This window comes from Cataglyphis hispanica, chromosome 15 (assembly GCF_021464435.1).
Source record: "Cataglyphis hispanica isolate Lineage 1 chromosome 15, ULB_Chis1_1.0, whole genome shotgun sequence".
Taxonomy (NCBI): domain Eukaryota; kingdom Metazoa; phylum Arthropoda; class Insecta; order Hymenoptera; family Formicidae; genus Cataglyphis; species Cataglyphis hispanica.
In genome coordinates this window covers 3,475,863-3,502,389 of record NC_065968.1, presented here as the reverse complement: position 1 = coordinate 3,502,389, position 26,527 = coordinate 3,475,863, and the positions used below count along the sequence as shown (strand labels likewise).

Below are 26,527 nucleotides of genomic sequence, written 5' to 3'. Positions count from 1 at the left end.
TTTAACAACACAAAATATACTCTCAATATTTAGAGAAAGTAAAGCTTTATATTCTCGATTGAGAAACGCAATGAAGAATTAATTCCTTTAGCCAAGCTTACTGCCGTTAAAGACGGATTGTGATAACGTCTGTCGCTTTGGATAATTAATATCAGGTATATTACGGCAGTAGGGATAAACTGCATTATACACACAGAGAATGGGAGGAAGAGGGAGAGGAAGATTGATCTACAATATTCATTGGATGTTAATATAACAGAATACATAATCTAATAATGTAGTGTAGGAATAGTTTCCCGGAATAATGTAAGATATTAGCGGTAGATTGAGATGATTAAATTATTAATCTTTCCTATAGATGTTATATCTATTTACGTTAATATTGCAAAATTATTATTAAATTATATAAATTATATTATTTTTGTATTTTATAATTTAACAAAATTATTTGCAACATGTAAATTATTTATTCTATAAATTAAACGTTATAAATAATTATTTATAAGACTTTCATTTTATCTTAATCGCAATCTCCATCAAGCTTTGAATTTTATTATCATTAGATATGTAAAAGCCGGAAGCCTCGGTCCTAATTATTCCTTAGTACAAATCAGACTTACGAGAATAGTCGCTATGGCTAGTCGTTCCGCGCCGGTAAAGTTATGCGCGTGTTAAAACTATTTTTGCAACAACGTCATCGATGGCAACGACCTTCCAGCGCCCGGTTGAGTTTCGATAATGCTGTCAACGACAAAAAGTTTCTCGGTTACCGGTAAAGGTTCACCGCTGTAACATATAGTGCTATACGCAACAACGATCTTCCATGGCTTTTGCGAATAAAGCCCAAATCGATATTAGAAAAACGCACGTTGGTTGGCGCGGAGTGACATTTGTTCAATCTAATATTGTAAGTGGAATAAAAAATATTTCATCTTGTTGCATATAAATATATAAGCATTCTTAATTCTATATATTAATTTTATAATTATTATTGCGTTTTTTTTTTAATAATATATAAACCAATTTTTATTTTTATTTCCCAAGACTATATATTTATATTTGTTCAATTTGAATTTTTAACGAGTCTATTTGAACCAAGCATATGTATTTTTATATAATCGAGTAAAATAGTTTTGTCCTAAATTGGGACAAATTTTACAGGATACTAGGTTAACGAGGAATTTTCATATCTCAAAAAAAAAAAAAAGGCGTACGTTGAGTTTTCTCGGGTAGAAATAACGCGCTGGCAGATGTCATTAGATCAGCGTACATCTCGCTCGTCATTAAAACAGATGAAAAGTAAACAGGAATAATTGCAGAAGCTCGCCCGGAGCGAACGGTTCTTCTTGCGGTATTCCTATATAATGACAAGATCAGACGTACACACGATATAAGCCGTATATGTCCTTCCAGATATCGTATTACACATCCCTTATTTAGATTACAATCTCTTTGTTTAATTAATTTCAAGGAGATACTTTTTTATCTTTCAAATAAATCTCGTAATCTTCCAAAACAATTGCATAAATTTGCAATTGTTATTTAAATCTAATTTCAAATTTAATTTTATTAATTTCTACACTGAACTTGACTAAATAAAGGAAGCGTTTCGTGCTTCTGTAATATAATCAAAATTTTTAAGTAGACCTTTCAGAAATGAAGTGCTTATTCCGCTTCTCATGACTTACGCTTCATTATTGGATTAGCCTTATTTTGAAAGTCGTGGCAGCATTTACACAGCGCTTAGAATCGATCAAACAAAGTTCGAGTAAATCTAAGTACTTGATAAAATCTCTTTCCATTTCTGTAACAAGTATGATCGCACAGAAACTATCCTAACTTTGCTCAGCAACTTTAGAATACGGAAAACGTAGAGAGACTGATAAGAAAGGCCGACAGTATTATTGGCTGCAAATGCGATATATGTGAATGTTTAGAGTGCAAAAGCTTCAAGAGTTTCAAGAAAATATAGATATTTATACACAGAGAAAAGATTCGGAGAATAAAATGAAAATAAGAATAAGTTTTATAACACAAGAAAAATATCGTTTTGTGCTTCTAAACTGGACTTTAACAGTAATTGTATATAAAAAGCATTATAAGATTTATTAATTTATTATTTATGTTAATTTTTTTTTTATAGGAAAATAAAAGTTGTAAAAAACTCTGTCGCAAAGTTAATATTCTTTTATAAATGTTTAGGAAAAAAAAAAAAAGAATGTCGATTATTACTATATATTAAACTTCTTTTTTTTCTCAGTTTGCGTGTAAAAATAAAAATGAATATTAAAAAAATATAAATCAATATTTAACAAATTTCAGAACAAGAACTATGTAAAAATCTTTATGTAAGTCAAATAAAGTAAAAATATGAACTCGACATTATTCAATAAGTAATTACAAAATTAAATGTACATAAATATCTATATATTCTTACGCATGCAACGTGCAATATTTTTATTCTCCTAAAGATAAAGCGTTCGCACTGCTAGTCACATTGACATTTCGCCAATATCGTTAGCGACGTAATGACGTTATATTAAATTTAATTATGCACCCAGTCGAATATCCGAGAAAATATCATAGTTAAAGTCGAACATGTCGGCGAAATAAAAGAACGTAAGGAAAGGAGAACGGGCCTTATCTTCGAGGACCTGTCGCGTTCTCGCGGCGCTCAACAATGATCCTCCGGGGAGAAACAGAGACGGAGCGTGTCGACGACGCTGCAATGCCGTCCACGACAAGCTTTTTTGCGGTGAGAAACACGACTGGATGCAGAGAGTACAACGTCGTGTACACAGTACGATGCACTGTGTCTATAATAAAGCATAAAAGCAGTAAGAAACATACAACCCGTTAAAAATATGTCAGCGCTACCGGAGAACCACATAAGGAAACAAGAGTAAGTTTATCCTCGATGCATGAACGAGAAGAGATGTTAACAATTTCTAGAGACAAGTTTAATTTCGCGAGATACAAGATAAGAGATGGGAAATATTATATTGCAAAATCTTTCTTTCGTAAAACGTTTTGTAAAAGTTAAGAGAGCTCACGTTTTTTTTTGTTTTTTTTTTTTCGTGTATTTTATAAAAAGATTTAAAAATTAAAAACAAATTTTCCATTAATCCTTATAAAAATATGGGATCGATAGATTCGCCACGTATTTACATCTTGCATGTGGAAATCTTGAATTTATGTTTTCGTTCCTCGTATTATTTCCTCGTTCTTAGTATACAGTTAACATTGTATACACGCCTGATTCGTGTTAGCATATATTCATTTTATCGCAATAACAAGTTTGATATTAGATTTTTGTTGCACGTATAATGCAATCAAACTTGCTGTGCTGACGATGTAATAAAAGTAATGTCATACATAATTATATATACCATATTTTGCGACAACAAGAAACTGGCCTGTGCACCTTACATTTATAATATCAAACTTCTTGTTGTCGCCAAGTATGTACGTGTCTATCGATTTGCATCGAGATTAAATACACTCTTTTAATTCCTTGATGAGTTTAAAGTCTGTTTAGATGAAAGTATCAAGGATTTTTTCTCGCCATGTAAACGGAAGGAGATTGAAACGGTAAACGAATACGATGGATCGCTTCGTTACTTCATCGCCAGCCACATTCTCGATTTCTGCTATCGTTCAAATCGATTATTACAAGCGAGGCGATTCAATCGCGAGCATCCAAAGGGAGCATCACAAAGGGACCGATGACGCAAGTCTGTGTGTGTCTCTCTCCCACTTAATTGTATCGGGAAAAGACCAAAAAAAAAAAAAAAAATGACGGGCATTCGTACTACATACTCCCGGGCGTAATCGCGATATATCTCTTACGACTGTAAATGGTCTTCGTTTCGCACTAACGACCCTGTCCGCACTTTCTAAAGACTTAAATGGCGACGTGACTTTCGCCACAATCGTTCTCGCGTTGCCATAAACAGACGACCATACCTAGCCTCGCATTCAACGATCCGGCATAGGCATCTTTGTCGGAATGTTATTTCGTAACTCGTCAACGGCAAGAACATTATTTCGATGTCCTCTTTATTTCCAAAGAAATTAAAGCAGAATGATATTCCAGCTGATCCACGTTGAAAACGTGGGAAATAGGCTAGCATTAAAACACGCTATCGATTCAAGGATATATTATTATCAAATTTTTTTTTCCACAAGAAGTTAAACTATAATATATATGTTTAAAATAATTTTTATATCATTTTAAATATTATTTTAAATAATGTTTAAAAGAAGAGGCTCCAGAATTAATAAACATCAATTATAAAAGACACAAGGAGCAATTAACGATAAAATAAAATCCGTATAAAATGAAATAAAATTTGAAAATTAAAATTAAAATCCAATTTTGTCTTTCAAATTTGATTTTATTTATAAATATATAATTATAAATATTTTAGAATATATTTTATAATATATATTTAAAATTAATATTTTATAATTATAATAAATATCTTATACGAACATCTGTTAATTGATCCTTGTGCCCTTTCCAATTGTTGTTTAATCTATATATATCAGATAAAAAAAAAATTTGTAGGAAAAATAAAAAAAAAACCTAATTTCTCTGCCGCGTGCGTTTTATTTTAACTGAAAATGTATGTCTATTTAAAAGCGAGTTTTAATGAGAAATTTACAGCACAGAGAAAGCAAGGTATATCTCCACCTTGCGTTTTCTGAGAGAAAAAAAAAAAAAAAACAAAAAAAAAATAAAAACGCACGAGAGAATAAAGTTTCACGAGACAATAAATTCACGCGATCGCGATTGGTTGGTTACGATATTACAGAGCGAGATGAGACGACACGACACGACACGCGACTTCGAAAACACGCGCGGTGTTGCAATTTCTGTATGCAAATTATTGCCCACCGCAACGGCGCTCGGCGTCGTTCGCTCGCTCAAAAGTTATAACTGTATTCCCGCCTAATATCGCCACACGGAGCTAATTCCGTATAATAACATACAGACATTTCGGGTTTAATGCTGGGTGCGTTTAAAGTTTTACGAGGTGCGTCACATGCATATATACGCGTCGACGCGGTAGATTTAGCGCGCGTCAGCGTGACGGGATAGGATTCTTTCATTTCGTCTCCATATATCACGGTTGCTGAACAGAAGAAACAATGCAATGTGAATTATATTTTATAGAAAAAAAAATCAAGAAAAGATGTAAAAGATTTCTTTTATAAATAACTTTTTTATACAAAATAATTTTGTATAAAATTGTATCGAGTATATTAATTATTCAATTTTATATATAATATTATAGAAATTTTTTTAGGCAAATATAATGCACATATCCTAAGTAAAAAAAAATATAATTTAATACTTTGAGAGAAAGAATAAGCTTTTGTTTCTACCTTGATGAAAATTCAGACATCAATTTAGAAAGATATATTTTTAAGAAACATCGATGCTTCTGTCTATTCTCGATTCCGATCGAGTAATATCGGCCAGTGAGTGAACATTGAGCAAATAAGAAGTGTCATCTGTCATCTCGAATCGCAATCGCCTCTTACGATTGGACGATCCAATATGCAATATAGTGCGTTATATCGAAGATACTTCGCGAGACATAAAATGCATAATTGCATTTGAAACCATTGGCGCATTGCATATTATAATTCCACTTTTTTTTTATCTTCCATTAAATAAAACTGCTTCGGTAAAGTGACAGTTGGCATTTTTTATATGCCTATCGATTCTGAACGTTTGCTTAGTACTTTCATAATTTTTATAGATCGAATTATAAACCTCGATATAACGAAATAAAAATTAATGTAAAAAATAAAATATGCAAATAATAATTAGAAAGTGTTTAAACCTCATAATCTTTAATATTAAAAATTAAATTTCCAAGATAATTGAAAAAATGCCTCGCAATTTTTTTCAGTATTAAGTAGCATTATCTACACATATTAATGAGAATATCCGCGTTATCACGCAACGTTATGCGCTCGGATTATTATTTTCTTACACAGGGTGATTATGTGAAATAGCGAATATTTTGGCGGATAAATTTTTTTCATTCCGCTTGCCTCTCCCGTATCTTCATTAAGTAAAAGGAGAGCGCGCCGTTTAAACTTATAAATGTTCATTACACGTTTCGTAGCTTTAATCCCAAACAATGCGTGTTTCACCAACGATCAACATCCGCGGCTTTAAAGCCAAGAGCGTTTTCACGCGACACTCGGCGGCCCTTTGGAAACAGTCACTCCGGGATTAACTCCTATTTCTCGTCAGTATTCTCCAATTCCTCTTTCCGGAAGCACCGCTCGCAAACGTTTAATTACCCCAAGCAGTACTGTATTTAAAAAAGGTCGATCGAATGAGCTTGTTCACTACCCTTGCGAGCGGCTTTATCACGTCCGCGTAAACCGAATCCGTTCCAAAGTGATTGTCGGCGCGCGCGCGCGCGCGTTTTTCATTCCCGATACAAATGCAATCGGTGTGATCCCCCCCTCCCCCCCACGCCCTATCGTTTCCTAAAAGCATGAGATTACCTGCGCGCGTATAATACTATCGGTCCTCTCATACCTTCGCTCCGTCGAAAAGCTCGCTGATCTTATCGGATAGCGTGAATAAAACCGCGTACAAATTCATATTCCGCACGCGTATTGATTATATTTAGTGTGTTTCGCACGAATATAAAAAGATTGTTTTGTGTATTCCGATCGAAAGTATTATGGATAATTTTTTAGGTAAAAATGTCGTAAAATTTTTTTATATGAAATTAAAATTATAGGCCAATCAAGTTGATTGAAGGGATCAAATAAGTAGGTTACGACATGATGACTTTGCAACGATAAGAGATTAATGGTGATTATATATGGGACCCATTAAAAAATTATTACAAGTATTGATTTCATATTTTATTATTGGAAATTTGTTATTTAAATGATGATATATGTCGTTTGTTTCATTATATTGTATTCATATTTTATTCTCCTTTTTGTTAATGCATAGGATTTTCCTAAAATTATCTTTCCCGAAATTTCCTTACGATAGTTGCCGTATATGAGATAAGAAAAATGAGGATTATTTCAATATCAGGGGAGGAATTACGATAGAATCTATATTATATGCGGAATGGAAAATTAAATGTATTTTCCCTATCTAGTTGAATATCAAAAAATACTTTCCTTGATCTTCTACATCTCAATTGAAACTGAACTTTATCTCGAAAAGCGTCTCGTACCTTCTTACCTTTATGCCTTATTCATACCACCCATTGTTATACGCAACCGCATTTAGACTGGAAAAAAAAAAAAGCATCGAAACAATCGAGGCACTGAAATCTAATTTTTGCACATGCTCGAGTATAATAACATTGCGTCACATGCAATTTTTTCCTAAAACGATTCCACTCTTCCATAATCGTTGGCAAATCCACATTTTCCGATTACATTTAGAGAAACAGAGAGGAGGAAAGAAAAAAAAAGGAGAGCACCAGCCAGTTTTCATACAGCTCAAACTATTACACACACATATTCAGCAATTCCTTTTTTTTTTTTTCATCTTTTCATTGCGAGAATCTCTTTGTTACATAGAGTGACTAGAGTCGAAATCTCTCCCTTGAATTTGAATTTGAATATATGATTGTGTTACAAACTCTTTCACTGACATGAAACTGTAAAAAATTAATTAAATTCTTTACCTTCATGCAATTACTATCATTGTTCACCTCTTTTTTTAAAACGCATACATGTTTACGCAAAAACAATTAAAGATTAATTCAATTCTCGTTTCTCTTATATTCTAATGAGATATATTTTATTCTATATCTAATATAAAAATTCTGCTAAAAATATATAAAGAATATCTAAGATAAAAATTTTGCTAAAAGTGTATAGAGGAACGCTTACATTAAAAAATATATTAATATAGCTAAGAAATATTTCCTGATTATAAACAAGTTTCATTGGTACAGTTATGGCTTCAAACTACCTTAAATATATTTCTTCATTATAACGCTTCGTTAAAACAGTTTTAGATTTTCCTTACATTTTTCTTCATTATAACAGTTCATTACATCGATTATAGCTTCAAAATGCATTAAATCTCTGTTCACAATTTCTCTAGAATAACAGAAAAGTTGAGACTTTCGCACTTGTAGAGAAAAAAAAACAAAAATAAACTTGTAATATTCAGAAATTGAAAAAGTTTTATCGCATAACTTTTCTCTAGAATCCTCATATTTAGATATACCAATTTTAGTGGATCATCCCTTGCATTCATCGATTGACTTTTTTTCCGCATTGATACTATTTCTCTCTCTCTCTCTCTCTCTCTCTCTCTCTCTCTCTCTCTCTTTCTCTCTTTGTACGAGATCCAGCGCTATCGCAAACGATACATATACACGGCGTTGTCGTTGCGCTCGACTGCCGTATCGGTCAAAAAAAGGTGCTCATACAGAGAAGAGTGGATAAAAACGCGGTGAAGGGAAAAGAGAGAAAAATCGAGGCTGCGCGGACCACCGGTGAATACCGCGAGTGTAACACCTATACCGCGGTTGCCACGTACGGACGGGGGAGAGACAAAAAAAAAAAATAAAAAAAAATACACACACATCGCGTTTTCCTCTTTTTTGGACGACGCACTTGAAAACGCAATGTTTCTCGCTCCGGCGAGTTTTCCGACTCGTCCCGTTTGCCTAGCAAACGACGTGAATAATGCCTCGGAATGAAAGCTCGCTATCGCCAGAACGCGGCCGGCCACCTTTATCTTCGTTTCTTCCTACGCTCCGGTCCATCTTTTACCGTCTCTCCCTTTTTTTTTCCCCCTCTCTTCTCTCTCTCTCGCTTTCCCGATCTGTCGCCGTCTCTTTTCCACGCCCGAGTCTCCCGGGCGTCGGCGGCGGCAACAGCAGCGGAATCGAACGAGAGGAAGGCCCCCCTTCTTCCTCGTCTAGACTCCGGTAATCCACCCGGTCATTATCTAAAACGTCCCGAGCGAGGAAGCTACTAAATGCCATCGGTATCTTTCTCGGTGGCCTTCGTCTTTCAACTCTTCGACGCTCGCTTTCTTTGCCGCCGCATCGCCCCCCGTGCCCTCTATTCTATCTCTCGGCATGCCTTTCGAGATTGCACGAAGGCGGGTGTCCTTTCAGTTACGCGGCAGGAAAGATGCGGAATATTTATTTGTTTTCTCGGAGACAAAGTGACGCGCGAAATGAAACGCAAGATCGGCGGCGCAAAATTTCTTTTAATTTCAAATACAGCCGTGGATATTATCTTCCTTTTTCGCGAATCAAAAATGAGAATGAATATAAAATATTTTAGAGATATTTTTTTTTTGGTAAGTTTTGCGTCGTAAAAGAAAATCGTGAGAGCCAGTTATTGGTTAAAAAATGAAAAATAATCTTATATTATTATATAAACATTCATATAAAACATCAGAGGATAACGAATTTTAATCTCCAGCAAATCCAAAATTATTTTTATCATGTATCGAGAAAAGAATCATTAATTTATTACAGTTCTAATTCTTTATAATCTTATATATCTTGTTACTTATCATTATAAAATCCAAGTGGCCTTCCCGCTCTCCATTAGCATAACGCACAGCATCATTTCTTTATTAGAGCCTACTGATCAATAAACGTTATCCAAAATTCGACCATAATGATCGGGGGAGCTTAATGATAGCCAAGGATAATGGCGCGTACAGGCAAGAGACGAGATACGGCGAGAGGAAGAGAGGAAGAGAGACGGATGACAGAAACGCCAAGTCGGATAGAGGGAATAGCTCTCTCTGCCGGCATTCCATCCAGGTGTCTATTTCGAGAGAATGACTGGACCCGTTTTCGGGTGTCGTGTCCGCCTCTATTTCGCCCTTCTCGCTACCCCCCCGTGCTCGATTTTGTTCATTGGAATCACGCCAGTTATCGCCGGAGACGCGTCCCATCTCGATCTCCTTCGCCGTCGACGATACGTCACTCCCTCCGTCTCGTTCCCTCCAACATTTTCGCGTTCGATATACCGGGGGATCCACGCGTTCGTCCACGGCATTCCTCTCCCACGAAATGTTCGAGATTATTTCCTCCCCCCAAAAAAATGTAACGGAATATAATTTTTGAATATCCTATATATACTTTACTTTCACATTTTTTACTTTTACACGTGTCTGTATCGGTGACATATGTTTGGGAAAAAGATTAAAAATTATCTTCACGTATAAAAGCATCTTTTTCTTTGATGACGATCTTTCGTGGTTCCATACACGTCTACATTAGTCGAGTAATCCTCCCCCTTTATATATAACCACAGCTTTGATGATGTAAAAACCATCCGTTTTTTATCTCGTTACGATAGCGAGGACACGTTTTTTTCGGCTTCTAATGACATCAGATGAAGAAATACAAAAAAAAAATAAAATGAATTGAGAAAAGAGGAAAGTTTGTATAAAAATATATTTTAAAAATTACAATATATACTATGTTGAAGAGTTCTGGATTCTTTGCTCAATTGAAAGTTGTTTTTTGTTAAATAAAATTTTGATATAGCGTTATATTTTTCCATTTTTTTGAATTCGACATTAAAAATATTTGTAATAATCTCCCCCTTAAGTTTAAGAATTTTGTTAAATTAAAATTTCGTTTTTGAATAATTCAATTTATTTTTACGTTTTTTTTTATTTAAAATTAAATGTTTAATAATAAGTTTATATTTAAGAGATTTATATTTAATAATTAACAACTTTAAGACAATAATTTGCACACAGAAATTAAAAAAAAATATTAGATATAAAATAATTAAATTAAGGAAATAATTTGCGATAAAAAAATCAAAATAGAAGAAAAGAATTAATTTTAAATACAAGAGAGAGAGAGAGAGAGAGTGAGTGAGAAAGATTTTTAAATATAACAATATTTTTTTCTCCAAGTTCTATTTATGAACGATAAACTGTCAATTTTTTGTTACAAAAGTTGGAGCTGCGCGTGACCAATCCAAGTATTCTGCGCCCAGTAGTTTCTTTCCGAAAAAAAAAATGATGGTTCGTTGTTCGAATTCGGTCCCCGGAGAAAGGTTGTTATTCAAAAAAAACTGTCTAGCGTTGAGAACTACCCGCTACTACCCGCTTTCTCCGCCACCTAATGGCTTTCACTCCCAGCAGGTGTCATTTCTCAGTACAATGGGACTCGTATGACCGTATTTAAAGTGGAAGATGACTTCATTTTTTATGTTTTACTATTCATTACGACGTTCTTCTTGCGCCACGGGGTCTAAAGGGGACCCACGTGCGGTCCCCTTTAGACCCCGTGAGGGTCGAGAATCGTGAAATTAGGGACTAGAGCGGACATCCGTACCCCGTACGAGGCGCGTTACGCGGCATCAAAATTCCGCCGGCATACAATATCGTAGCGCGGTTGCGGCATCTCCGGGCGTGGAGACAAAAAAACCTCGACGAAAGAGGCGAAAGACTCCGACGAGGGCGCGCACAACGACGGTAGAACGCGGAGTGTGTGGCGGCGGTCATCTTAATTACCTAATTTTTTCCCGACGCCCCGTATTAAAGCGCCCGCGCGAGCTTCCAAGACAATTACTAAAGTATACGACGAGCTGCTGGTCGGGCCTGAAAATGCGGTTTTGAAATTTTTGCCCATTTACGAACACTGTCGAAACCTCGCTGCTGCCTATTTTTTGTCGCCATTCGATTTTACACGGCGGGAGGGGTGCGCAAGAAGGGGAGGAAGGGAGATAATAAAACTCGATATGCCAGAATGGTTCCTTCCAATGTGCACTTTTAAAAGAGAGATGTCGATTTGATATATTTAAAAAAAAAAAAATAACCGAAGATAACGTGACGAAATTCGAACCAAATGTCGGGGATGGCTCTGAAAATTTCGGTTGCCGAAACTCCGCTCGCATGCTCTCGTGATTAAAAACACATGCCATTAGTAGCCGTTTCGATACCCGGTACTTAAAAAACTTCCGGTGTAATTTCTTAGCAAAGAACTTTATCTACTCCCTTCATCTTCCTCGCCTCTTTGATTTTAGACAGGATAAGCTCGCCTCGCTTTACAACGCGTCGCATTCTTTTCTCGATCTTTTGAAAATCGAAGTGCGAAGTTTTATTCCGCAAAGCGCGCTGTCATACGCTTTTTATATTTTTCCGGAAAGCCACGCAAGGGATCGAACGAAATTTCCGTCAGGCGCATAAAAATTTACGCGCGCTAGTAGTTGGAATGTCGATTCTGCCTCGACACATCGACGTATTTGCTCGATAACGTACACGCTGCCTCTCCATTTTCTTCTTTCTCTTTTCCGCCCTCCTCTCGTCTCTTTTGCCCTTTCACGTCGACTACTACTCTGTTTTTTTGATGAAAAGCTCGGGCCAGTTCGGGCGTAAGCGATGGCTGGAGTATTCAAAAGTGTATTGCAAAAATTGCGCCGATAGAGAGGCAAATCGCGTTCGCGCAAGTGGCTTCAAAAATTTAACTCTCGTTTGGCGCGTATTTTCATGTTCGAGACACACAACAATTGTCCTCCCGGTCTCTCTTCATTCTAATTCTCCGATATATATTTTCTTTTCACGGCCTTAGATATTCTAAACACCGCTCTATTTTATTGTAAAAAAAAAATAAAAAAAAAAAAAAACAGCGTCATTCGCGAGGAGGGAAATAATTGTTTCTTTCCCCAAACATTCGTCTACATTCACATGCAAATGCATAATTAAGATTAATTGGTCCGTGTGCGGCGCACCGTGATAGATGATAGACACAGAAGTAATGCCTCGAGCGCTATCTCTCACCGCAACGCTATATTACAACTCTCGCTATTATGCATAAACTCCTGGAACGTTTCGAGTAGATAGCGGGGAAAGAGTATAAATCATAATTACCATCTCCTCGACAGCGAATATAAGTGGAATCACCGAATCCGCAACAATGCCGGGGAATCGAGAACGAATCAAGAAATCAGACGAACAAACGGCTCGGAAGACGTTATTTGGGTTCGCGCGTCGCTCGAGCGAGCATCAGCCTGTCTAAGATAATCCTATTTCAGGTTATCCCTTTCTCTCTCTGTCTGTCTGTCTCTCTCGAAACGCCTTATATTCCACTATACATTCACTGTCGATGCAGAAAACCAACATCGAATTCGCAGATAAAGCGAACGATACCGAGGAGAGAGAGAAAGAGAGAGGGGGGGGAGGGGGGGTAATAGAATTCTGTAAAAAATTTTTAGATCGGCGAGTAGAATCTGCGAGTACCTGTGAAAGAAAAAGAATACGACTTGTGTACTTACGTTTCTTTCGGTCCGGCGAATTTCGCTTATTGCGCGCTATTCGCCCCAGCCGTCTAATAACGGGGGATTGTTTCTCTCCTTCGTGGGGAGGGGGAGGGCGAGGGCGAGGGCGAGTCGTTGCACCGAATTATTCCGCGCCTTTGGCACTGCAAGCAGAAAGCATAAAATGAAATTAATGTCGTAATAATCGCGTCGCCGCATATAACGTAATTCGGTAAAGCGGCGCGCGCCCGCGCGCCCTTGAGACACGGTTAATTCCGCAATAATTGTACTACACGGCGAATTATCACGATTTAAATAACTCGATACAGTTTGCTGCGTGGAGGACAGCTTCTCTCTCGGCATCATACCGCGAATAAAATCGTTTTAATATGGCAAATTGTAGTCTCGAGTTTACAGAAACTAATTCGGGAGAGAATGCTTCGTGAGGATAATGGACGATAAAAAAATGAGGGAAATAGTTTTTACATAAACGAATACATTTGTCAACTATGCACGCAATTGATTTAGCTTATAAAAATCAGAAGAGAAATATCGTTGAAAATTATTATTAATTATATTATTAGGGATTAATATCATTATTAAGACGTTATTAATAATAGATATTAATAATATAATTAATTATATAATTAAGAAGATAATTAATATAATATAATTAAGAAAAAAAAATAGAACACATTTACATTATATTTATATTATATCTTAATATAAATTAAAGCTAAATTCGTAAGTGCAGATATCATATTTATTCTTACTAAGAAATCTCTTTTTGCCAAAATTTATTCGGTCCGTGAATGAAAAATAGCGTGTGCGTGAATAAGAAAATTGAGACACAAGTGTCGTCAATTTTTTTTTCAACAATTCTTTTTCAGTCTCGTGCGTGCGAAAAAATACGTCATATGCGAAAGCTTCGTCAATCGACATTCTCACTGCCCATTTAACGCTAAATGCGATCTTCCCGTTAGACAAGCGGAACTCGTGTGAATTCGGCTTATCTCCGGCATAGATCGCGGAAAAAAGGGGCTGCGCATTCAGCGGCGCAAAAGCAAATTTCTTTTTATCGACTTCCGAAAAAAGTGCGGCAATTTGCGCGATCGTATCGCGCATGACCTAAGATACGAAACATGTTTATTTCGAAAGCCACCGGATGTGTTTTTTTTTCTTTTTTTAATTACAATTTTTATAATCAATTTGAACAGCTAATTTTTCTCAGACAGAATATCGAAAAATATATATCATCGTTTATTACATTTTTTCAATTTTCGATATATATCTTTATTACATTAAATTAAAAAAAAAAAATTATGAAGCTTAATTGACATTAAAAGTTATTAAAAAATGAGGGAGATGGAAATAAAAGATATACAAGGAAGAGAATATATAATTGGTCAATGTAAAAAAAATATTTAAAAAATTCCTAGTGTCGCTATCATTATCATGTACAACCGAGCCAACTCCATTTTCTCCTGTTATAGCGATTTAAAAGCATTATTGAAGAGATCATTTTTCTGCGTTCTCCCCTTGTCGTGAATTATATATATAATGGGTCGCTATAAAAATCGATGGGTATCATTTATAACAATAGTCGAAGACCGTAGAGGAATGGCGTATGCTTGTGCCGCGGGATGTTCGTTTTCGAGATGACAACGGAATCGCCGTCAGACAACAAAGTCGTCTCTACGTACCTATCTACCGTTCCTCGTTTAAACGAAACACGTCCGATAGCAAGCCTGCCCGAGCAAAGGCGGGGAAATATTCGCGCTCCGCACGTAGTAGTCGTGGAAATAAAAAGAGATCAACGAGAGAGAGAGAGAGAGAGAGAACGAAATCGCACAGCGACGGTTCTCACAAAGAAAGAGAATACAAAGAGAGAAAGCGAGAAAGAAAGAGAGAGAGAGAGAGTAAAGACGCAAACAGAGGATGCGGGACGAAAAGCGGAAGAGTGAAAGCGGAGATAACGAACGAGCGAGAAAAGGAATGGAACAAAAGGCGAAGGGGATGATGGTGATAAAGGGGGAGGGAGGGTGGACGTCGAGGGGAGGATGGGCAAGAGGGAGAGGGGCGGCTGCGGGCGAGCGACGTTGATGAAATGCTTCTCAGCGGCGAACATGTAACGCGACCTCGGCGAATCGAGATAAACACATTCGCGAGTTGGATTCCCCATCATCCCCCCCCCTCCCCCCCTATTATCTTTCCCCATTCTCTCGCGCAGTCCCCTCCTCTCCAACCCGATCAGTACCCCGCGTACATTAGCGCGACGGCTCTTTCTTTAATCCGTCTGAGCTTTTATCTCATTGGCGAGATAGTTGCCTCGACCAGAGATACGTCCGAGTTCTCGCTGACTATACCTATATCCTATATCTATCTTTCTCTCCGGCTGGTTGGTCGGTCGGTCGGTCGGCGTGCCTATGATCGGTTTTAATCAGTGATTCGAATCGACTCGATTGAAATCGGCCCGAGCCCGCGATTGAAGCCCCGACGTCCGGCCGTGCACTCCATTCCATAAAACTGAAATCGATACCAGGCGTCGTTCGGCTCGTTTGCTCACCGCAAAGCTCGCGGCGGAATTTCGCGCGTCAAGCGAACATCGACAAGTCACAACAGCGCCGACGGAGTTAGAGAGGAAAGGAAAAAAAGTAACGATGACTTTGAAACGTCACGCACATTATTGCGCAAAGATCACAATTTTAAAAATAAAATGGATCTTCATTTAATATTGATTCTATATAAATATTAACATAAAATAAAATGAAGAATTATCTTTTTTTCCCCTTCATCCTGAAATAGTATAATTGACATTTCGCGTGGAGAGATTTATATTTGTTATTTTAAAAAAATTTTTATTAATAAGTATACAATGCGCATTCTCCTTCTCTTTCTTTTTTTTCTCTCGTGCATAAAATGTACTAATAAATATAAATGAATTATTTTTCCCCATTTTTTTTTTTTTTAATAATAACTCTTCGAAGAAAATATTGTATTTTCGAATTTAATTGAAATCTCATCTGTTTTCCGCGCGCAAAAAAAGAGATTGACTTGGAATACTGACTTCGAGAATAGCGAATCGATAAAAAGCAATGTATGGAAAGAGCGTGCTGTTGATCCCCCATAACGTTATACGCATACTAATACTTTTATTCTTATTTATAAGTCCTGGCATATATAAACGCGGCGAATTTACGTAATAACGAGATTTGCCGGAGTACAAACAAGGCGACGGTTTACTTCGGCGTTTAAAAGCACGCGTTAATACGAGACGAGAGAAGGGGGCGAACTTAAGGAAGAAAGATTAAGCGACTTTGGTGGAAAAGGGAAACGGAGGCCGTAGCTTCCGCGAGTTTATCGCCGACTTATCGGCCAAAAAGTTGTATCCGCGAGCTCGCGAGCTCGCTTCCTCCTCTCGAGATTTGCTTAATGAGATAAGCGAATGGAACCGGAAAATGTGGCCTGCGTATATGTACGTACTTTACCGAAAGTAGCAGTAAATGCAAACGAGTTCTTTTCTTGCTTCTCTTGCTTACACCATCATCGGCGAACACTACTCTTTCGGCGGTAAATTACACGTCACACTACTTGGCGATTTTTTTTCCCTCCCGCTACTCGTTCGCCGTGATCGTTACTCTTTCACCGCGAGCTTTTGCCTCGAACGAGTTTATCTATACACTGATAACGGCTCTATGACCTCCGAGGAGCTCCCCGCAAAGGTTTATCCAACAACCTTGTCGCGTGTATGTTATGTGTGTACACGCTCATGCGGACGCCAAACATATACATAAACACACGCACATACATATACATAAAAGAAAACATATACTCTTTTTTTCGAAATTTTACTGAACGAGTAAGTTTGTAGGAGAAAACTCGCATCGACGTTCTCTTATCGCGCGGCTTTTATTTTTTGCTGGATTCGTCAGTGAACGTCGAAACGCGGAACGCTGCTTACAAAAACCGATAAGAACTGATAGCGAGAAATAGATTGAAAATTTATATACATAATTTTATCGTAAGCGTTTTTCTTCGATTCAACTATTGATATTAAAAGAAAAATACCTTTTTATTTATTCATTTTTTTCCGATAGACTATTCTTCATTCTTTTATCATATATATATATTTTAAACAATTAAAATATTTATTGAATGTGCATGTGCTTTTCTGTAAAAATCTCTGCGGTATGTATCCAATTCGATGTGATTCAGTATTAATGTGAATCTTTCTTTCATTTGACTCTAAATTGTACAATAAAAATAAACTATTGTAATTTATCAACGCGGAGAAAATGCGAGCATTAAATTTAGATCGAAGAATAAATCGTTTATTTGCCGTAAAATAATTTGTACGCATATTATTGCAATAAAAACGAAATAAGACAGATAATTAACTGCAAATATCGGCTAAATAATCTGATATATTTATGAATCAAAAACGCGCTTTATATCATTGTATCCATTTTATCATTATATCCATTTTCTTTTTCATTCAATTTCATCGAACGTTTCAACTAGACCTACGCGGATGTAATAAAAGTATGATTTGTTTATACATATGTATAACAAAAACACATGTACAGCATACTCTCTTCATTATCCAGGACAATTGGGGAGTGGGAGGAGATTGGCATGGTTAATCGAGAAACACGGGCAATCCGAGCACATATCGTACTTTATCGAGGCACAAACATTACTGTATGACTGTAATTTATTCGTGATATGTATAATACATACGCAATAATATCTACGTATGAGTGATCGTTTAATACGTTCGTGTAAATAATTCGCGATTTTCGTTTACCTCCCGGGACTCGGTAATGAATCATTTTATTCAAGCACGTTATTTCTCATCTTCATCATTACTCATTAGCAATTTACGATAGCGCGTTGATAATCTGCAAACAGGATAAATCCAGCACGGATAATTACATTGTATATGTATACTCTGTGTGTGTGTGTGTGTGTGTGTGTGTGTGTGTGTGTGTGTGTGTGTGTGTGTGTGTGTGTGTGTGTGTGTGTGTGTGTGTGTGGGTGTACGATACTATTTTAAATAACAAATGAATTATATTTAAAACGAATCACTTTGAGAAAAATGCGTGTCAGAAATGCTCGACTCCGGATAAAGAAAACAAAGCCATCAAAATTTCTCAGCATTTTAACACGTTCGTTTACCTGAAATTTTGCGGTAAGTGCCAGGAACCGACTTGTAGGATGCCTCAATAAGCCGTTTATTTAAACGTTATTAAAGATAAAAGAATTTTTTTTCGTATTTTAGGGCTTCCTTTTTACATGACAGGTAGACTACCGGTTATTTAACTTCCCAAAAAAAAAAAAAAAATTCTGCTCTTTCTTCTCATAAAATTTTTCATCTAGATTATCGATAGAGAGACATCGAAATAATTTTGTGTAAGAAACGTTCACTAATTGTTTGAAATTGTACATCTTGTTAACATCCAATATACATGTGTATGTTCCTGCTGAGAATCCTGAAACTATTAGTTTCAGTCTGGAAACTTGTATCATCCGTCTCTGGTAAATGCACAATTCTCTAATGACGGCAATTCCTTAATGAACGTACTTTTGTCAAGTACGAGAATAAACACACAGATATAAGATGACGTCAACGGACGCGACGATAAGCGTTTGACATGTGCGGGATAAACTTATTAATTTGCCTGTATTACTTTTTGTATTACGTAAGACACGTGATAATCCATTTATAATTGCAAACTGATCAGCAAATAAAAGAAGGATTCGATATAACGAAGCGCACTCTAATTTATTTTACCTCCTGACTTCTTACAGCACGTGTCGACGATGGTTCGACGACTAAATCACTACTGTTCGCCCTTATCAACAATCCGAATACCTCTCACATATTAATATGTATTGTTGTTATTAAGAGTATCTCAATTACGGCGCGTCCTATATACGGCACGTATCTTATATATAGATTCGTATCCCCTCCATCCAATTCAATACATTTTAAAGAAACCACCTATAATTAAAAAAATTGTTGAAAAAACAAACACAGAGATTATTAAAAACATTCGATTAAGCTTTACTCTCTGTTTACACATTGTATGAGATAAATGAAAAAAACAAACAGACCACACTTTTATTACAAAAATTACAAATTGCTTTTCATATAAGATCAATTTTTCGATCTCTATATTAAGCTTCCTCTTTTTACTCGAATTTAATAAATATTATTATGTACGTGAATTTAATTACAGATTTTAAAAGTTCTGAATTATCCATTTTTCAATATCCGACATATTGCGGTGCTCACACTTTTCTCTTTTTACTCGTCGGTGAAGATCTGCGATTTTTAACCAGGAAAAAAAAAAAAGAAGAAAGAAAAACGAACGGCTTGAAGGAATTATTTATGAGCTTTCGAAAGATAAGAGCTCAAATCCTTTCCAGCCGAATATACGCGAGTCAAAAATGGACAGAGCCTTCATAAAAAAAAAAAAAAATTCTCAAATCCTTGTTCAGATATAGACGGAGAAAAATGTTTTATCCCGAGGGTTCGGAGACTCGTAAAAAGCTCCATAATTCCAATTTGTTCCTGCTTTTATTTCCGCCCGGTGGGACGTCCGGTTGTGAGAATAGGGGTTAAAGATTGTAAATGCGGGGAACCCTTCCTCTCGTTATCGAGTGTATCGAGTATAGCGTTGGCAGGTCGAATCGACCGGCGTAAGAGCCGACATTAGGTTTCGCGCGGTCGTGCCAAACGGCGCGGCTCGTTTCACGCACACGCGCCGGCCGGTGCAGAGAATAGCGCGCGGACTCTCGCTGATGCTGCGTCCGCCTAGTTTATCGATCGTCCGTCGACTAAAGAGATAGAGAGGGAGGGGGAGAGAGAGAGAGAGAGAGAGAGAGCAGCTCTGTACCGAGAGTACGCTCTCTGTATACGCGATTTACCGATGTAACACACGCCTGTTTTCAGATATGCGCGACGCCACTGATAACACCGTAACATCTCGTGTAACGCGTCGGATGCAGCGTTGAATTATTTCACGCCTCGGGCACTCGTCTCGTAAATTCTTAATTCGCGTTTGATAGATCCTAGCTTCGACTCGTGTGTACCGATAACGATCCCCCGGATTTCACCATCGCTAATCCAATTCTGGGCGCGCGCGCGAAACTACGGACGACACGCGAGAAGGAAATAAAAATGTTTCACGCTTCATATACCCGTGAGAGATGAAAGATTCAGCTTCATAAGCGATACTGTGTTACGCGAATTTTGTAACACGTGTTGATTTAAATTACAGCGGCGATATATAATCATTTTTCTCATTGCACGTGCGTTTATATGTTTATTATAAATTTGACAGTTCTTGGATTGGAAGGGAAATATTTATGCACCAATATTATGATCATAAGACATGAGATGTATTAAAATTAATATTGATAATAGTGTTCCTTTAATTATATTAATAACAAAATAATAATTAATTGTAAAAGCAATAAAATCGTACAAAAATCAGAATTTATTTATAGTTTAATAAACTTGAAAATTTTTCTTTTTTTATAATATTGTGAATAGTACAAAGAGATATTTTTTCCTTGATATGTGATTACAAAAAAGAGGCTAAAAACCTAATAATCTCAATTCTTACCTTAATTAACAGATAAAAATATATACTTGGTTGATTATCTTAATTAATACAAATATCTGACATTTGTTTATATATTTCTATGAGACTTAGAGAAATATTTTTCTCAAATACATAAACGATAGCTTTAAACGATAGTTAGTCCTTTTCCCAAATGTTTCTTTAGTTTGAAAACTTTTCCGAAACACCGTGCGCACGCGGACAGTTTGTAACTATATACGAAACGTACGGTTACGTGTAATAGAATTTTCAGACAACCGCGTGGCGCAACTAAAACGCCAGCGACAGCTTTTAATTGAAGCTGGTTTTGTCAGGCGAGATATCGGAATTAATCGCGAAGGTTGTGCCGCGCTAACGAATGGACGGACGTCGTGTTAGATCACTCAACGGATAATGGATAAATCGATAAAATGTTCCCCCCATGGCGCGTTGACACGCTTTCCCTCTTTCGCGCCATATTCGCGGTACTCCTCCTCCTCCTCCTCCCCTCCTCCTCCTAAACCGAGCCGTGCCTGCAAATCGCTAATGCAATTTGCAACTGGAGCAACGCTCTTATAATCTAACTTTAGCACTGCAAAGTTGACACTGCGATAAAATTTTTTTCTTTTTACAATCTTCAGTATAACTGAGAATTTTCTATCTCGAAAGATGTTGTAGTTGTTCTGATACGCATTATAAAAAAAAAAAAAGAGGAAGAGAGGAAAAAATTGCCCACAGATATCGCATGTAAAAAATAAAAAATCCATAAATCAAACTCATCGTTATAATATATGACGATCTATTTGAAAGAGAGACCGGAATCTGAATAATTCCAAATTCATCTTTATCTCGCGAGTTTCTTTTTTTTCTTTTTTTTTTAAGAGAACGCACTTCAGTCTCTCTCTCTCTCTCTCTCTCTCTCTCTCTCTCTCTTGATAATCTCGACTTCGTTCTAACGTGATTAAGAAAATGTTTATTAGCCAAATTTTGAACGCCAAGGATCCATACGTATATTTTCGTAGCGGCGATAAAATAATATCCCAGGAGAAGCAATTAAGTCGAAACACAGCCCGATCGGGACGAACGGACGATATCGGTGGCCGCGTACAGGGATAGGGAGGAAGAGAGAGAGAGAGAGAGGGGGCGCGGGAGGGACACAGGAAGGCAGATAGGAAATTGCTTCGAGCATATACTCGCTCACAATCACAATGCCATCGCGGCGGCAGCAGGGACGTACGAGTGCGTGTGCGTGCGAGGGTGCAACGCACCGTGACCCCCGTCGTGCGCACCGGACCTATGCAGAAATTTTGTTACGTCATTATCGAGCGCAGCTGTACGGTTCGGACACGGCGCGGAACATCGCAATCCACCGTGTTGCCAAAGAAAACAAGGGTAACGAAAGCATAATTCATGCAGTTATATACCTCAGCGTACTTCTCCAGCATTCTTGTCAAACAGACCAAAGTAAATTAGATAAAAAAAAAAATATATATATATATATATGATTTAATCCGGATCGTTTTTAACAAATATATTTCATACATTATTTTAAGGCATATTATTTTCTGTTTAACATAGTATATACGTATTTTTAACGCTACGTTATACATAAAGGTGATAGACTCTGTACAAAGGGAAATTTATTTTCATATAAAAATTAAAAGAATTTTCTCTTAAAAAAAAAAAAAAATTATATTGTGTAAATGTTATGTGTATTATGAGAAATTATCACAATTATTTCGTGCCATCATTCTTCTCTTAATTATTTCATTATTATACATTTAACTTTAGATTTTGAATAATAAAATCATATATATATGTTAAACAGAAAATAATATGCCTTAAAATAATGTATAAAATATATTTGTAAAAAACGATCCGGATTAAATCCAGATAAATAATAGATAATTTTAATTCTTTCTGCACATAATATTCAATTTATTTTAATATATTTTAATATATTTTAATATTTATATCGAATATTGTATTCCAAATTAATTTTAAATAATATATAAATAACGATTTTTTTCGGGATATCAACGGGGGAGAGGACAATTCTAAATATATCTATGTTTTTTTTTTATATATATATATATAATCGTCGATCAGGTTTTTGTTCATATTTTTCATTGTGGAATTGATTCATCAATTTTACAAGCGGCCTGATTATTGCGTCAAATATTATTTGCGCCAAATCGAGGGAATACATTTTATTATTTCATTTTCGAGAGAGAGAGAGAGAGAGAAAGAGAGACCAACAGAGCCGTTTAATATTCATTTAAAAGCCGGATAATGCTACATTAAGATTACATATTACGAAAGCTGGTATGCGATACACTCTACACGCATATGTATGTAATAAATATGCTAACAGTATAAAATAATGAAATCCATTTATTCGCTTTTCTGCTCAACTAAAGCGATTATGGTGTTAAATCGTATACTGTATCCACCTGTTGTTCTTCATATTTTGAAAATAATATAACGAATAATTTATTCATCATACACGCTTTTTAGTAATAACGAGATATTTTTCATGTAAGGGAAAAAGATATTACATTTTGCGCGAGGGCGTGTGTACGTGTGTGTACTTGATGTATGAAATAAAACGTCCAATATGAAATTTTCATTAAACCACTGATAATAACAAAGGCGTTTTTTCGTTACAACAAAGAGATTGCATCAAGTGTCATTTTCTATTTCTATTAACGCAATAATTAAATGTTTGCCATTAATAATTTTCATATTTCTATTATTAATAAATAATATAATTAATGATCTTCCATTAATAATGTGTATCGGTTTTTATGCTATTAATTATCGCTCCGTTATTAATAACGAAAATGAGGACGAACTCCTCGCCAATTCCACGGTCAACACTCGCGTCGTTAGTTCCACGGAGAAATTCGTGTCGCGGTACGGTAATAAAGTTTTCCGTCGTATTCAGAAGTGCTTCGAGCCCCAACCGAGAAGCTGCCATTATTCTTGCACCCAGGTTCGCGTCATCCATCATACGACGTTGGGGTGCATCGCAACGTTAGCGTGCACCCACAAGCGCGCGCGCGCGCGAAAGTGGGAGAGAGAGAGAGAGAGAGAGAGAGAGAGAAAGAACGCGCACGGACGCGCACCGGCATACAGCGGCTAAGAACAAAGCCGGCGGCAAATGACAGCAGTAATTTTCGCAAACTGTTGTGGGACGACGCGCGGCTGTGGCATCCTCTCCAGGCAACGCGCGTTTCGCGCCGCGAATTTATTCGACCTGATGCTCGTCCAAGAACGAGATTTTCTCTCGCCCGACGAGGCCCTCGATCGATTTTGCGTGTACATGGATCAAATTAAAATTTTTGATTTTCAAGTGTCATGCCATTTTAATATTTATTTTTATTTATTTTATTTTAATATTTATTCATTATTTTATTACTTTAATATCAGCACACTTTAATATTTTTATAATAAAGTATAATAAAGTATAATCCTATCCGGTATTTTTTTCTTGACGCACAATAGCGTACAAAAACATGTTATTACGTTTATAAAAAAAAATTCTTGAAAAATTATTTTTTGAATTTAATATAGTGTAATATAATTTTAAAGCTTGCTAAAGAATTTTTTAAAATAAACAGAGCTTTGGAAAACACAATAATCTTTCTATCTTGTGTCTTTCTACAGGATAGGATGCATTTTACCGCGCGCTTCCTGTCGCATAATCTCCAATTCTCTTTGAATTCTATTTGATATCGCAATGCGAAAACCGCTCGTTGCACCCGAACGATTTCGTAGCGCGTCTGGTTTGAGGCAAGTAAAATTGGATAGAGAGTCAACTCGGCGAAAACGGCCGATCGTGGCTTACGCGGATATCATTCCCTTTAATTTAATCGCGATTGTTCCACGGAGTTCGTTGATGCGACATTTACGAAAATGCGATGCATCCGATGCGCGAACAAACGCAGACAGATAAACCGCCAAAAATATATCGATGAGCATAAAAGAGCATAAAACGGGGAAAGTTTTACTATTGCAATTTTTAAGATTCCCAACGAAACAGAGGTAAATTCTGTTTCGTAATTGCTCGGGCATTCCTTTGATAAAAAATTTAGCAAGTTATCGCGCAGAATGGTAAATTGATCGAATTTTGCTTCAATAAATCGCGCATTCTCCAAATAAATATTTGAATTATAAAACAATTTAATTACGTGAAATTGTAAAAGGAATGTCATACAACTTTATAAAATTTGCGCGCGCTTTTTATCGCAATAATGAGATTGATAATTCCTGCATTGATTACTCCGAAGCTATTGAACTTTCCGCTCCAAAAGTTTCACGAATCTCACTTTTCTCAACAAAAGTTGCAATCAAATTATAGAGTTATTTGCGTAATATGAAAAATTATCATTAAAGACTCTTAACGTAAAAGTTTCACATAAATATAAATATATATATATATATATATATATATATATATATATATATATTAATGTTAAAAATAAATTTTTCTTTCCAAATTTTTTTCTCGTATTTTTTTGATAGGATTGTATCAGAAAAAAAAAATTGAATCGTCTATAACACATCTGATACTTAAAACGATTAAGAATTAATAGAAAGCAAAGAAGAAAGAGTGTATTAAACAAAATAAAACGAGCGAGAAAGGTCGATAGAAGCAAGTGAAGCGGACGTTTTCAAAGACTACATTTAATCTACACGATCAGTGGCTCAGGTACGAGCTATATGCTATCTAAAGGGCTACACTGATTCCAATGAGCGGATGTGGTCGAAAGATACGAGAAGCAAAAGAGCTATCTAGGGTTGCATTCACATTGAGAGCGCTTTGGAGTATCTTTAAGAAGATAAGCACTCCTTTATCAATTTCCCGTTTACAATTTTAGAAACGTTAAATGACTCACTTGTATTTTATTTTGAGAATGTAACAATAATAAATAAATAAATAAAATCGAAATAAAAGTAATAATTGTCCAGATTTTTATAATACATATCTTTGATTACTTTTGTTTGAGTCTTATTTTTTAAATTACAATAATAAAATGTGTGCATTTCACGTTAAAAATTTTACAGTTATAATAATAGAAATTTTATAATTTAATATATATATAAAATACACTATACAGAGTTTTTAAGTAAATCAAGCAATTTAATGTAATATAAAATTATTAAATTGCTTTAATTTAATATAATATAATTTATATAATATAATTTGTTCTATTGTTAACTTTTCACATTTAAAATGAGATCTTTAACTATTTTAAAATTAACAGCCTTTTTGATAAAAATTTTATTACATAATAAACTAATTATATATATATATATATATATTAATTTATTATTATAAATTAATTTATTATATCTTCGATTACTTAATATTGTTTGTATTTTAAGCAGATAATAAATATCAAATTTTATGATATATTTTGTGATCAAAAAGCTTTGCCCAAACCGTTTTAATTAAACACAGATTATGTGTTATAAAAAGTTTTTCGTAGCTTTCATAGGTATGCGTTTAAATCGTTAAATAATATTTAATTCTTTTAATTCATTAAATTAAATTCATGTTTCTAAATGAATATTATACGTTATAAAGTCTTCTACAGCTTCGTAATTATAACCTGCGCTTTTTATAAATATAAGTTTAAAGCCAATCCAGA

The 26,527-nt window shown here is 35.8% G+C and overlaps 1 protein-coding gene across 3 annotated transcripts in view; it reads right to left on the bottom strand.

Annotated features, from left to right (window-relative positions):
- LOC126855113 (uncharacterized) overlaps nt 1–26,527 on the bottom strand; it is a 124,956-nt gene that overhangs the window by 28,363 nt on the left and 70,066 nt on the right. For 2 of the 3 annotated variants that reach the window (XM_050602497.1, XM_050602499.1), the window contains one exon: nt 13,279–13,424. The gene's annotated coding sequence lies outside the window, so the exon portion shown is untranslated. Of the gene's footprint in view, nt 1–13,278; nt 13,425–16,743; nt 16,910–26,527 lie in introns of those variants that run through there. The other variant, XM_050602498.1, reaches the window with a different exon arrangement.